The sequence below is a fragment of the Talpa occidentalis genome, unplaced genomic scaffold (genome assembly GCF_014898055.3).
Source record: "Talpa occidentalis isolate TD23 unplaced genomic scaffold, MPIMG_talOcc4v2.1 talOcc4.3, whole genome shotgun sequence".
NCBI classification, from domain to species: domain Eukaryota; kingdom Metazoa; phylum Chordata; class Mammalia; order Eulipotyphla; family Talpidae; genus Talpa; species Talpa occidentalis.
Window position 1 is genome coordinate 50,607,008 of NW_023603184.1, and position 12,111 is coordinate 50,619,118.

At 44.5% G+C, this 12,111-nt stretch overlaps 1 pseudogene; it reads right to left on the reverse strand.

The window, feature by feature from the left end:
• Window positions 1–2,063: 2,063 nt before the first annotated feature.
• Window positions 2,064–7,290, reverse strand: LOC119255063 (bis(5'-nucleosyl)-tetraphosphatase [asymmetrical]-like; annotated as a pseudogene).
• Between the last annotated feature and the right edge of the window lie 4,821 nt (window positions 7,291–12,111).

Below are 12,111 nucleotides of genomic sequence, written 5' to 3' on the forward strand. Positions count from 1 at the left end.
AGTGGCACCTAGGTCAACCTTTCAGGTGGAGTCTGCACTATAGCGCCTAAGGGAGTCTTTAGTGCAGAACTTGTTGAGAATGACGAAGTCTGGCCTGAAAAAACGGCCTTCTAAATCTTAAGTCCATGTGCATCTGCTAGCTGCAGGACAGGTGACAGCCACCCACAGTGTCTGGGCAGTTCTAACAGTAGCCCCAGGATCTCCGCTCTCAAACCGATGGGTCCCAGCCAGGGGGTCTGGTGGACCATCACTGCACTGGCCTGCCTCTCCATCCTGCTTTATGTCTGCCCTTTCTCTTAATCCTTGCTATGAGCGAGCTCAGGGATGCCCCCATTAATTGATTTCTAATGGACTTTTTGTAGAAGCCATTTAATTTGTCATCCAGAATGGAATACATTAATAATTGAAAAGGATTATACTGATAATGAAGCTGGAACAGCAGGCATCACCCACGTATGTCCTGGAAAAACCAGAATGTCTAGTCCCTTGTTACAAGCTTCTTCTAAGCTCTGTATGGAATGTGGTCCAAGCCCATCCTTGTTAATTTCAGGACACTCAGCTCCCTGCATCTCCTCTGGATTTTCACTGTGGTTCCAATTGCATGCCTCCTTTTATGGGATAGGGAATTTAAACATTATTTTAATGGGTGACTCCCAGAGTACATTCTGTGGTAAATACAGACCCTCCTCAAATGCTGATCCAGAAGAAGGCACGTCGACACAGATGACCAACCCATGTGTTTTTAGTTTGGTATTTCCCCAAAGGAGGAAATAAACCAGCTTCCAAAATAAGAGTAAATAAGGCTGGGAGTGGGAGCGCGAGGCTGGTTTGGAAACATAATGGCCTTGGAGTTGACCAGACTGATTCCATGGTTGCCTGATTCAATGCCACTTAGCTTAAAGCTTAAAACCATCCTAGGTGATTCAAATATTCACTCTCAAGCTCCAACTCCTCCTTGTGCTGGGGGGGGAACAGATGAAGAAGGGAAAGAGCGACCAAACTTACTGACTCGCTGTGATTTCTCCTCAGTGGTTGCTGCTTGTCAGATAACACCCTCATTAACTCTTACCTCTGTTGATGTAACTCCATGTCTTGTGCTGTCGGAGCCCCCTTAGCTGTCAGACAGCCCTCTTTAGTAGTTAATCAGCAAGATACTTCAATCCCAGCCTGCCTCGTCCATTCCACAAAATCCACAGGAAACTTACAGACTCACTACATCCGACTGAGAGTTGCCCACTGGAGACCTAGGGAAAAATGTTTCAGACTCGGGGAGCTGAAGTGCAAGGGCTACTGGCAGTATCTAATTTGTTCTGTTAAAGAAGTAGACAGACGGCCTGTTAAGTCTCAGCACTATCACTGCTGTAGCCTGAGTTTGATCCTCTCCTGTCTTGCCCGTTCCTCACCTTGGGAGTGTATTTCAGTAGATCCACCTGTCCTGCTTCCCATCCTATCTCTGGTGAATCCTCTCACCGCCCCCCACACCTCTGACCTATACCCAGTTCTTGAATGCATAAATAAATAGATAAATAAATAAATAGAACCTTTAAAAAAAAAAAGATGAAATAGCTCAGTGTAGCCTGAGCAAAATACACAAGGAAAATAGTATCAAAGAGAGGCTTTCGGAGAGCTAAGTGTCTGACCAACTCATACAGGGACTACAGATTCTGAAGGGGCTTTGGAATTCATTCTTCTTGCAGGGAAAGACATTTCAAGAACTTCTAGTAGGGGAGATTTAATGGACTTTGATCAAAGCCAAGTATGAGGTCTAATAGGCAGGCGCATGCCTAAGGCATATAGTAATTTTAGGAATTCACAAATTGCTATAAATTCAAAATCCAAAGAAAGAAATGAACTTTTAAGTCAAAGGAATGTTTTAAGATATGTTAATATAGTCATCTTTACACCAGTGCAGTCATAAAATAGAACTTTTACTTTTTTAAGTCTCTCGAGGTGTGAGTATAAGGCACAAGGGGACATTCACTGCCTGGTCTTGCCTTGGCCTACCTTTCGAACCTGCTAAGATTTCTGCTCTCAACTGAGAGTCCTGAGCTAACCTCACTAACCTATCTGCTCCTTGCTCTGATGAGCAAAAGACTAACACAAACTTTCCCCAAAATGAATGTGCATAAGGGCCTCAAGGACTCTCCTGAGGAAAATGACACTGTGCAGTCTGCTGTGGAGCAGAGAAACTGCTGTCCTTCTTGGAGCACTGCCTTCATCTTCTTGACCTGAGCCAACTGGCAGGCCTTGTCCAGCCCGAGCAGCGGTAAGCGTGGTGCTCGTGGGAGAGATGGATCTCCACATCGGAGTCTTCACCTCTGCCAGCCAGTAGATGACTGTTTCAGGTTTCTCTCCAGCCACGTAATTGAGCTCCCATCTGAACCCCTCAGAGATAGCCAGCTGGTTGCTTTCATGCCTGCGTCTTCCTTCCTCACCAGCAAGGCTGTTTCCAAGTCATTTCCTCCTGGTTCCATGTGGCCTGTGGGGGGACTCCAGTGACTCCAGTCCTCTAATGCCTGCAGCAGTAGTGACACAATTGCGCTGTTGTCCACCTTGGGAACGAGGCGTCTTGGAAGACACTCAAGCCACATGCTCTCAGGGCCTAGGTCTAACTGAGAACCCAGCAGAGGGAAGCAGGAAGCAAGAGGTGGCAATTCTTACCACTTTTTTTTTTTTAAGATTTTATCTATTTATGCATACAAGAACTGAGGTACAGGCCAGAGATGCGGGGGTGAGAGGATTCACCAGAGACAGAGTGGGGAACAGAACAGGCAGACTGACTAAAATACACTGCTGAGGGGAACAGCGGGCGAGACAGGAGAGGTCTGCTGCACCATGTGGGTCACCTCCCTGGCCGGGGATCAAACTCGTGCTGCGGTGGCTGTGGACAGCTTCATTGATTGCATCTTAACCCCTTGTACCACTAGGGAGGCCCAATTCTCACTACTTGTTAATGGAAGAGGGGCATCTCTGAAAGCAAAGCACACAAAAGTCTGAATGCAGTCCTGGTACTGATCATATTTTACCCTTCTTTGGATGCTACATGGGAAAACAGTAATCAGGCAAGAAACAAAGGTGATATTGAGTAGTGGCCATATTAGAAGTAATGTGTATGTGTGGGAACAGAGCCTACCTGAGCAGATGTGGTGAAAAGGAGGAATCAAGAATGACTCTTAGGTTTGGGGTCATTCAAGTAGATTCCAGGTGCTATTTGCTGAGGTGCCAAGGACAGGGGAAAGCTGATTAACTTTAGGATGGAAGGGAATTGAAATCAAGAGTTTTTGTGTTGGTCACAATAGATTTGAAATGTCCAGAGACACCCAAAGGAGGAGGTCAAGGAAGCACTCCCAACTGTTAAGGAAGGATCGCTGCTGGCGAAACTCAGTGGACGGATCTCAAATCTATCATATATATAGATATAGATATATAGATATACATATAAATACCAGAAGATGGTATTTACGCTACAGAGTAAGATAATATCACCTGAAGAAAGAATGAGAGTTGAGAAGAGGGCAGAGTCCTCACCTCCAGCAAAGAGAGGATGACTCTGTAGAGGAAGAGGCGTTGGCAGTGGAGAGGTTAGAAGAAGTTGCCAATGCATTCGGAGGAAAACCGGGAAAATATGGCTTGATAGATAGAAGCCAAGAGAAAAGAAATCTCCCTCTGGCTACAGCGGGCCAGGCAGGAGGAGGACAGGGACCAGGAGGAGTCTTCTAGTCTTCCAAGCAGAGCCTGGCCTTGGGCATCACTGCGTGAACACAGGCCACGCTCCATCAATGCCTCTGCATGAATGATTGATTGACCGAGGCTTGGGGCACCTCTGCCCACAGGAAGTGCAACCATCTACATCCACACCCTCCCTGGGAGACCCCAGGCCTGTGCCCCGTGAAAACACAGGCTCGGGGAGGCCCGCTGCCTTCCCTCCCACCAGCCTGTTGTTTTCTGAAGGCAGAAAGAGCAAAGTGACTCTCATGCATGTATGAGGTGTGTAAAAATACTATGTGCTCGCTGAGTCTTGATTAACGCTGCTCCTACACTCAGACTGTAAAGGGGCCAGCACACTGTCTTTCCGAAAGAGAGGACCATTTTGAGGAGCATCAAGTTCCAATCCAGTGGAGCAAGACTGAAGTGTTTGCGTTAGGGAAAATGGGGAGAGTCTCAGAAAATGAAATAAACAGAGCAAGTGGCTGGAACTGGAGGGGCAGCCGTGGGAACTGTAGTTCAGCCTCACCTTCAACTGAACTGCTGTCTGAGGAAGGCTTTCCCGGCCATAGACGCCACAAGGCCCACCCTCCCCGATTTCCTTCCTGCTTTATTGCCTTTGCTTGGCACTTATCACTGTCCCACATGCTCTATGTTATATTTGTTTCTCTTCTTTGTCCTTCTCTGCTACTAGATTACAATTTTGTGAAGGCAGGGATTTCTGTCTTTCCTACCCTCACTTTTAGAACAGGGCCAGCACATAGATTTGCAATACTTAATGCTTTTTATGAATGATTGAATGATTGATCCCAGTAGCTTATATCACCTGTAACTTCAAAACTCAGGATCACTTGGACTCGGATACTCCTTGCATTCAGACACATTCCAGAATAAAACTGGTGATATCTTATACATATCCTGTCCTATTCTGACATGTATGGCCTTGCTGTTGTTATTTCTGCCTCTGTCTCATTTATTACAATGAGACTGAGCCTTGTAAGGGCAGGGACCGAATTCTATTCTTCCCCAAATCTCTGACCCACGGTCACACAGGATGTATTTGGTGAGAAAATGAGCGGATGTCTGTTATGACGTAGCCTGTGGTTCAGAGACTTCATCCTCTCCCACGTCTCACATTGAATCAGGCAGCAAGACTCTAGACTTCTACATGATCCATCTCCCCCTCCAACTCCCTTGCCAATGCCCTGATTCTCACCTTTATCCTATGTCCAGTTCCTACAGCAAACCCCAAACTCTATCCTGAGCTTCCCAGCTCACCCAAAGTTGCTCTAGAAATGTGTTTGTTGATTGGCTAAAACATAATTACAGGGAGAACGCATCAATTCCTTCATTCTACTTTTACCGATCAATTTCTTTATGTCCTTAGGTTCTGCAAGCTGTTTGACACCCCATGTTGTCTCCTTATCCACTCATCTGAGGTCTCAAAAATTGTAAAATGATATGGAGATTCATTTGCAAAAAAAGAAATTGACTTGAAAATCCAATTATTGGTAACACCCCTTGTGTGAAAGGATAAAATATATATTGATGACACTTGAATCTGTAAATATGGACATTTGTGATCAGATTTTTGTCCAGTTCAGTCCATATTTTTCAAAAGATTCATTTTTTCTTGAAAATACAGTTCTGTGGGGCAAGAAAAAGACTTTGATTTGATTTTGACATTTTTATTACCTTCTAACTGTGAGTTTCTGTTTCCTAAGACATTTTTTATTTCATTTACAGTGGATCTTGGATCATGTTATTCTGACTCTAGAGCTCTGTAACTCTTTTACAGAGTGTTTCTTTTAGATGCCATTTTCAAAACCTTTTTTTTTATATTTTTACATCATTTTTCATTTTTGCACAGTGTATGCTTTTTCATCTTGGTTATAGTCCCCATACAATTCCCACCCCCTTTATTTTGACCTAATCCCTCCTCCCCCCACACCTAGTGTGTCTGGTTTATTTTGAAATGCTATCAATCTGTCTAGTGAGACAAGTTAATCATTTGGCTGTTTTTAAGCTCTCTAGATTGTTACCATTGAAAAAAAATTGAAAAACAAAGCAAGAAATTCTGTGACTGAAGTTGGCACTTTTCTAAGTGACTGGCATTTCACAGATAAACTCTATCCTTTTATTGAAGTGCCCTCTATTACTGGCTTACTGATTTTCACCATATTGCAGAGGTGAGGCATAGAAGCTTGTCTGGTGGCCCTGAACGCCAGCTAGAGTTTCTTTTGTACAGAGTATCACTATTCAACTCTCCTGTTTGCCACTGGCCCTCGGCAGTGAAAACTCATCCAATATTCCTCCCATTTCCTCATAAATTTGTTCTTACAATGAATTTACGTGAGGAAATTACAAGGCCATTCGCTCATGAAATCAACAAACATCTATTAATTATGTGCTATGTGCCACATACATTTCTAATTGCTTTACATATACTAATTCGTTTAATTCTTACCACAAACCTATGAAGTATGCATGGATTTCTTCTACATTTTAGATGCAGAGAAATTGAGGCACATGAAAGTTAAGTCTCTTAACAAAAACATAGAGCTAAAATTGGGATTCATATTTTATCAGTCTGCCTAAAAAGTTCTTGCTCTCGTTCCACAAGTAACAAGTTGCCATGAAACCTCTGAGAATGCAGCAACTAACCAAGTTTCCAGGTTGTGGGGGAAGGACTTCAGACAGGTAGAACAGAGCAAGAGATGTTTGTTCCTTGATGAACTTTCCAGTTAATCCCTTTAAGCAACTTGTTAGCATATACTGAATTATCTGGAAAGAAGATGCACTATAAAAAAAAAAATGCACATATCTGCAAAAGCGAATTATATATCCAAGAACTTGGAATACCGATATAAGCATAATAAAAATCACGCATGATTCTATTCATTTTATATGCTTGTGAAATACTCTTGGATTTATTTTACACTCTGTCAGACATATGTATATAATTAATTAAAATGTATTTAAACTGGCCATCATTCAGAAGTTTCTCAAGTTTCTTGGAGGAAGGATCTAGGTTTTTAAGACAAGTTATTGCTCTGACTCTGAGTCTGAACATCTTTTATTTTGCAAGTATTTCTGACCATTTAAGAAGGCCTTTCCTTTCTAAGTCAACAAATAACCCCCCAAAATAACTGAGCTCCTTGTTCTGCAGAGTCAGACTAAACCATCTCAGATTTCTACAAGTTTGAAAAAAACACTCCCCCAAGTGAACTTTCTTTTACCAACTGGGATGATATTTGCTCAATCTTGGATTGCCCCCTTGTGGTTTATTCAACTTATGACTATTTCTGGGCTACAAATAGGTAGCTCCTAGTCCCTGGATGGTTGTTTTTAAGTTTTGATGCTTCTACTCCTTGCTTTTGCACAGGGGCACCACCAAAAACAGCATTTTGAAATGGAAAGTAAAGAATGTGCAAAGTGTCCCAGATGTTCAGTGATCCAGACACGCTCTTGAAAGCGTTTCCAACATCCCGAATTCCCCAACACCCCAGATCCTCCCCAACATCCTGATTCTGTCCAACACCCCGATTCCTCCTCACCACTCGCCACTCACCATTCTGTCCCCATGTTTCTAATTTCTTTTAGGGACTTGTGGCAAAACCCTTCAAATCTGTGTTCTTGGTTTTCCCTTTTGTACCATAATGCAAACATTTCTTTGTCTACTTGCACCATGGGACTGGTTCACATGCAGTTGACAAGGGCCCACTTACGTCAACAATCCACTTGAGTCACAGTGCCAGGTAATCTAGGGATGTGACAATGACTGACAAGCAAAAGTATACCTTGAAATTGTCAACAAATCTGTTGGAAACATCTGGGCAGGAGTTCCACACCCTCATTCACAAAAACAAGTCACCACTCTAGAGCATCAGTCCCAGACTTCCCAGCTCCTTCTGAGCAGCTATGTTTGTAACACGCTGGTCCAAGAACTTCAATATCATCCAAAGAGAATGACAAATCTTAGAGGTGCTACAATCAGGGGAGAAAGTGCTACAATCAGGGAAGCCAAGCCAGTGTCACGGACTTGCTCTCCACTGAATGCCAGCTCCTACCCCATGCACTAATCAGACAAGAATGAGGAAACTCAGTGCCACACAAGGCACCACTCTCTACAACCTTCTTCAGTAAGCAAAAGCTAGTAATTGGCTTGACTCAATAAGTTAGAGTACAAATACTTTTTTTGATAAAAGAACACAGTTGATAAGAAGTTTAATAATAGCATTTATACCACCTGTATGAGACAAACCCAGCATTATTGAGCAACTCAACACCCCTTGTGTGTTAGTGTCCATCTTAAATAGCTTAGCTAAAACAAGGAAGGTGGGATGGAAAAGGGGGGAAGGAAGTTCACCAAGGAAATATATTTTCACAAAGTAAAATGGTTGAATGAAGGGAATTTTAAGGAACAGACATTTGCCTTTATTTGAATTTTAAAGGAAGAATTAATATCACAGATAAAATGAAGACGAGTGAAGAAGAGGGGATACTTATATACGTGAAAAATAACATTAATAAAATGGGACTAGTAATTTTTTCCCAGCATAGTCGTTGGGAGAATTGGATATAGTAAATATAAACTGATAAACTGACTAGTGAATTGTCCAGCACGTTAGTGGGGCCCATTCATGTATTCATTCATTCAGAAAATATTTGTCGAGCACCTATTATGTGCAAGGCATCCTTTGGGGTGTGTGTCCTTATGAAGCATACATGAAACTTTCTCACCCTGTTCCCCAAAGAGGTAACTTAAGTCCATCTTTTAGGGACTTGTGAGGTCATATTACAGCAGCACTGCCATGGTCTATATGACTATAGAAAGCAGACCTAGGGCCAGTGCGTGGGTTTTCCAAGACAGCTGTTTTCTCTCACTGAAAATAAGAACCTGGTCATAATCTGTGCTGACCAAGAATGAGATAGACCGCCTCTGGAAGCAGAAGTTGGGTGGTTCAAGGCTGTTCTATCAGCATAACTATTTTGTAGGAGATTTAAGACATAGTGTTTGGGATCACTACAGTGTGGGCAAGATGAGGAGACATGAAATACATGTTTCCTTCTACACCTTACTTCCAAGATGCTGGCACTGGGATGGAGAGCCAAACTCGTTGGTCAGAAGCAGGGTAAGACTTAAAAGCAAGTCCAAGAGTTTAAATGCAGAGTCTATTTCGGCTACCGATGAATTGGAACCATGGAGTCCAGCTTCCTTCTTGACTCCAGGAATCTAGCATCTTGGGTCTACAGCTAACCAGCTTGAGGGTGGGGGAGATCCTATCAGCAGATAGGGAAGATAGCAACTTCCAAAAAGAAATCCTGTCTAGCAACCAGACACAACATAGAGTAATTTAGTAATAATAACTAAATCTATAATTAATTCAGTGCCTGTTTCTCTTACTTTAGTATTTCTCGTCTGTTTAAAAAAAAAAATTTAAAAAACCTGAAAAGATAGGCTTAGTTAAATCCATTTTCATAACAGAGGGTCTGAGAAGTTAACTAACATGAGGGCACATAGCTCATTAGTAGCCAGAAATTAGAACTTTGAGTTAATTCCTGAGCAGCAATTGGTTAGCATATGCAGAGTTACCTGGAAAGAAGATTCATTAGAAAAAAATATGTACACAAATCTGCAAAGCTGCATGACATGCCTAAGAAGTCAGAATGTGAACTTTCTTGTTCTTCCTCTACTCTGCCATTCTTCCCTGGTAAGTAGAATTAAAGTAGAACCAAAGGACAAGGTCGGGGCAGCTCACTTTCTCTGGGTTCTCACCCACATGCTGACAATTGCAAGAGCACAGAGCCTCAGGAAAGAATAGCAATGGGTTTTACTTAACTAACCAGACACTGGTGAAACAAAGAGTTGCCACGTGGCCAGCTACCTCACCCAAGAGCGTGTTCACGTGTCCAGTAGTCCCAAACAACGGCTGCTCATGGATGATGGCACTGTCCCGTCAATGAGGGCCTGGAGCTGGTGCCACACCATAAAACAGTGGACCACTATCCACCTTACAGTGACAGCTGGAGGTGCTCACAGGTGCTATTGAGGTGAAGCAACAATCTGATGGCCAGATTGGATAGCAAAGGTGGCAACAGCACTTGGAGGCAATGCCAGATTACCAGTAGTGGGCAGATCTCAAAGGTGGCCCAACAGAGTTCCAGTCACCTACTAGTAGTGCTGGTCAGGACCAACCACCCCGGAGCCGTGTCAGAGACACCATTGTTACAGCTCTTTGTGAGCTATTGGTATGAGCCAATAGCCACCAGTTTTTTGAGACACCTGGCTGAGGCCAATAGTGCTCCTTGCATGCAGTGTCAGAGACAAGACCAGAGGCAAGTTCAGCTGCTAAGTCTCTGTGGAGATCATGGAGGCCTAGAGATTGGTGGAAGTCTGGAAGTCTTATATAGAGGTCTAGAAGTGCAGGAGGTCTGGAAATCTGTGGAGCTCTTAGAGTCTGTGGGGGGGGGGTCTCAGAGTCTCATGGAGGTCATCTGCCTGATGCTTCCTCAGAGGTCATCTGCTGAATCCTTCTTCTCTCTTTGGAGGCAGACTGCTGAATGAATTCCAAGTTGACTTCTACACCGCTTATATCCTCTTTGAGGCCTCCCACCCTACAAGCCTGATTGTAACAATATTTGATTCTGTTTGATTGGTGCTGCTTGGAAGACCTTGACTGAGCTGGAGAGCTCAGACCTGATTGTTCCATTTATGACCCTAGTGCCAGCAAATCCCTCACTTGCACAGACTCTGCCTGCCCTGAGGTCAAGACAGTTGCATGGGCTGTTGGACTAGAGGATCCACTGCTGGAGCTGGCCTAAGGAGGCACACTGCACCCAGTGCCCCTTTGGCAGGACTGGGTGTAACAATGCAAGGTTGGGTTTGGGGGGAAGGGAGGAGATGAGCCCCAGCAGCACTGGGACATGGGTTTTAGCAGCTGTAGGGTGTGCCCTGCTGAGACCCTGCCATGTTGGCCCAAGAAGCCACGACACAGGCCTCTACTGTGGGAGCCCCAGGGGCTAGGAAATAATGCGACTACAGCCCCACCCTTGCTATTCCTTGGGGCTTTCAGAGGATCCTGGGCACCACAGGAGCACATTCTGGGGCAGGCCACTGTAGCAACAGCAGGGCCACTTGTACTGGAGTTGGCTGACTGGGAAATACCAGCCTCTGTTGCTCTAGTAGACACTACTGGAGCCCAGGGGTTCCAGTGCTCAAGCCTAGCTGGTGCTGAGGGATGGGTTGCCCACAGTGTGCTCAGGTGGCAGGGCAAAAACTCCGTCACTGCTTCCAGCCGCTACAGCACGAGTTCAAGCTGCCTTTGGAGAGGCCTGCATGGACCACTGGAGCCCCAGCTGGGCTGCTCACATGAGGGGGCAGGAGGCTGTGGGAGGTAAATGCCCCACCACTGCTGGTGTTACAGCAGCCTGCCCTGCTAGCATGCTACTGCACTGGGGCATGGGTGGTAGGGGTGTTGGGGAATGCCTGCAGGCTGCCAACTAAGACAGGGTGCCTCTCCCCCAGAAAGTCTTCTGAGGAGGTGGGAGAAAGCCAGCTGTCCTCTGTGGCAGAATGTGTTCAGTCCTCCTCCTGGCCTGAACCTCATTCTTTTCATCTGTGAAAGAGAGGTAAGATCAACAATTTTAACTCAATTCAACAACTGCCTCCCAGGTAATTGTAGGTACCCACTAGGTTGTAGGAACTGGCTAGTAGCAGAGAAACCAGGATAGAGAAAATGGTGGCTTGCCCTCATGGAAGAGTACAGGAGACTGGTTCATAAACAAAATCATTGCAACAGATTTTTTTGTAAATAATTACAAAAGATACCTAAATCTATTCATGCTTCCACACACTGTGACTCACTTTAATGGAGCAAAATCAACTCACAAAGATGACATCAAGAATTCAGAGTGGGGGGATTTGGTTGAAGTTAACAGGGGGCCCTGACAACAGAAGGGAGGGTTGACTGAGAACAATGTGGAAACAGGTCTGTGAGCTCTGACACCGTGTGGAGTTCATCCTTCTCTCTGGAGTTCCCATGCTGAGCAACAGCAAGGGCCATGCATGGCGCTCTGACCCTACTCAGCACCTAGAGTTTTTTCATCATTGTGACTTCAATCTAATGTTTTTCTGCTATGTCTCTCCTCCCAACTCCTATTCTGAATCCTAAGAATGCTCAGGATGAGCAGTGAACTGAGACATGGGGCCAGTCCTGCCAGGGATCTGAGTTGGTCTGATTGGCAATGGCTCTTGCACTCTGATACAAGGTACCACTGACCCAATAAACCCAGAAAGATGTCTCGGCAGAGTGGGAGCGTAGGAAGTTATCACCTACTGGACATGAGCAAATAGGTTTAGATATAGTTCAATATTTATATGAGCAAAACAACTCTGCAAACAGG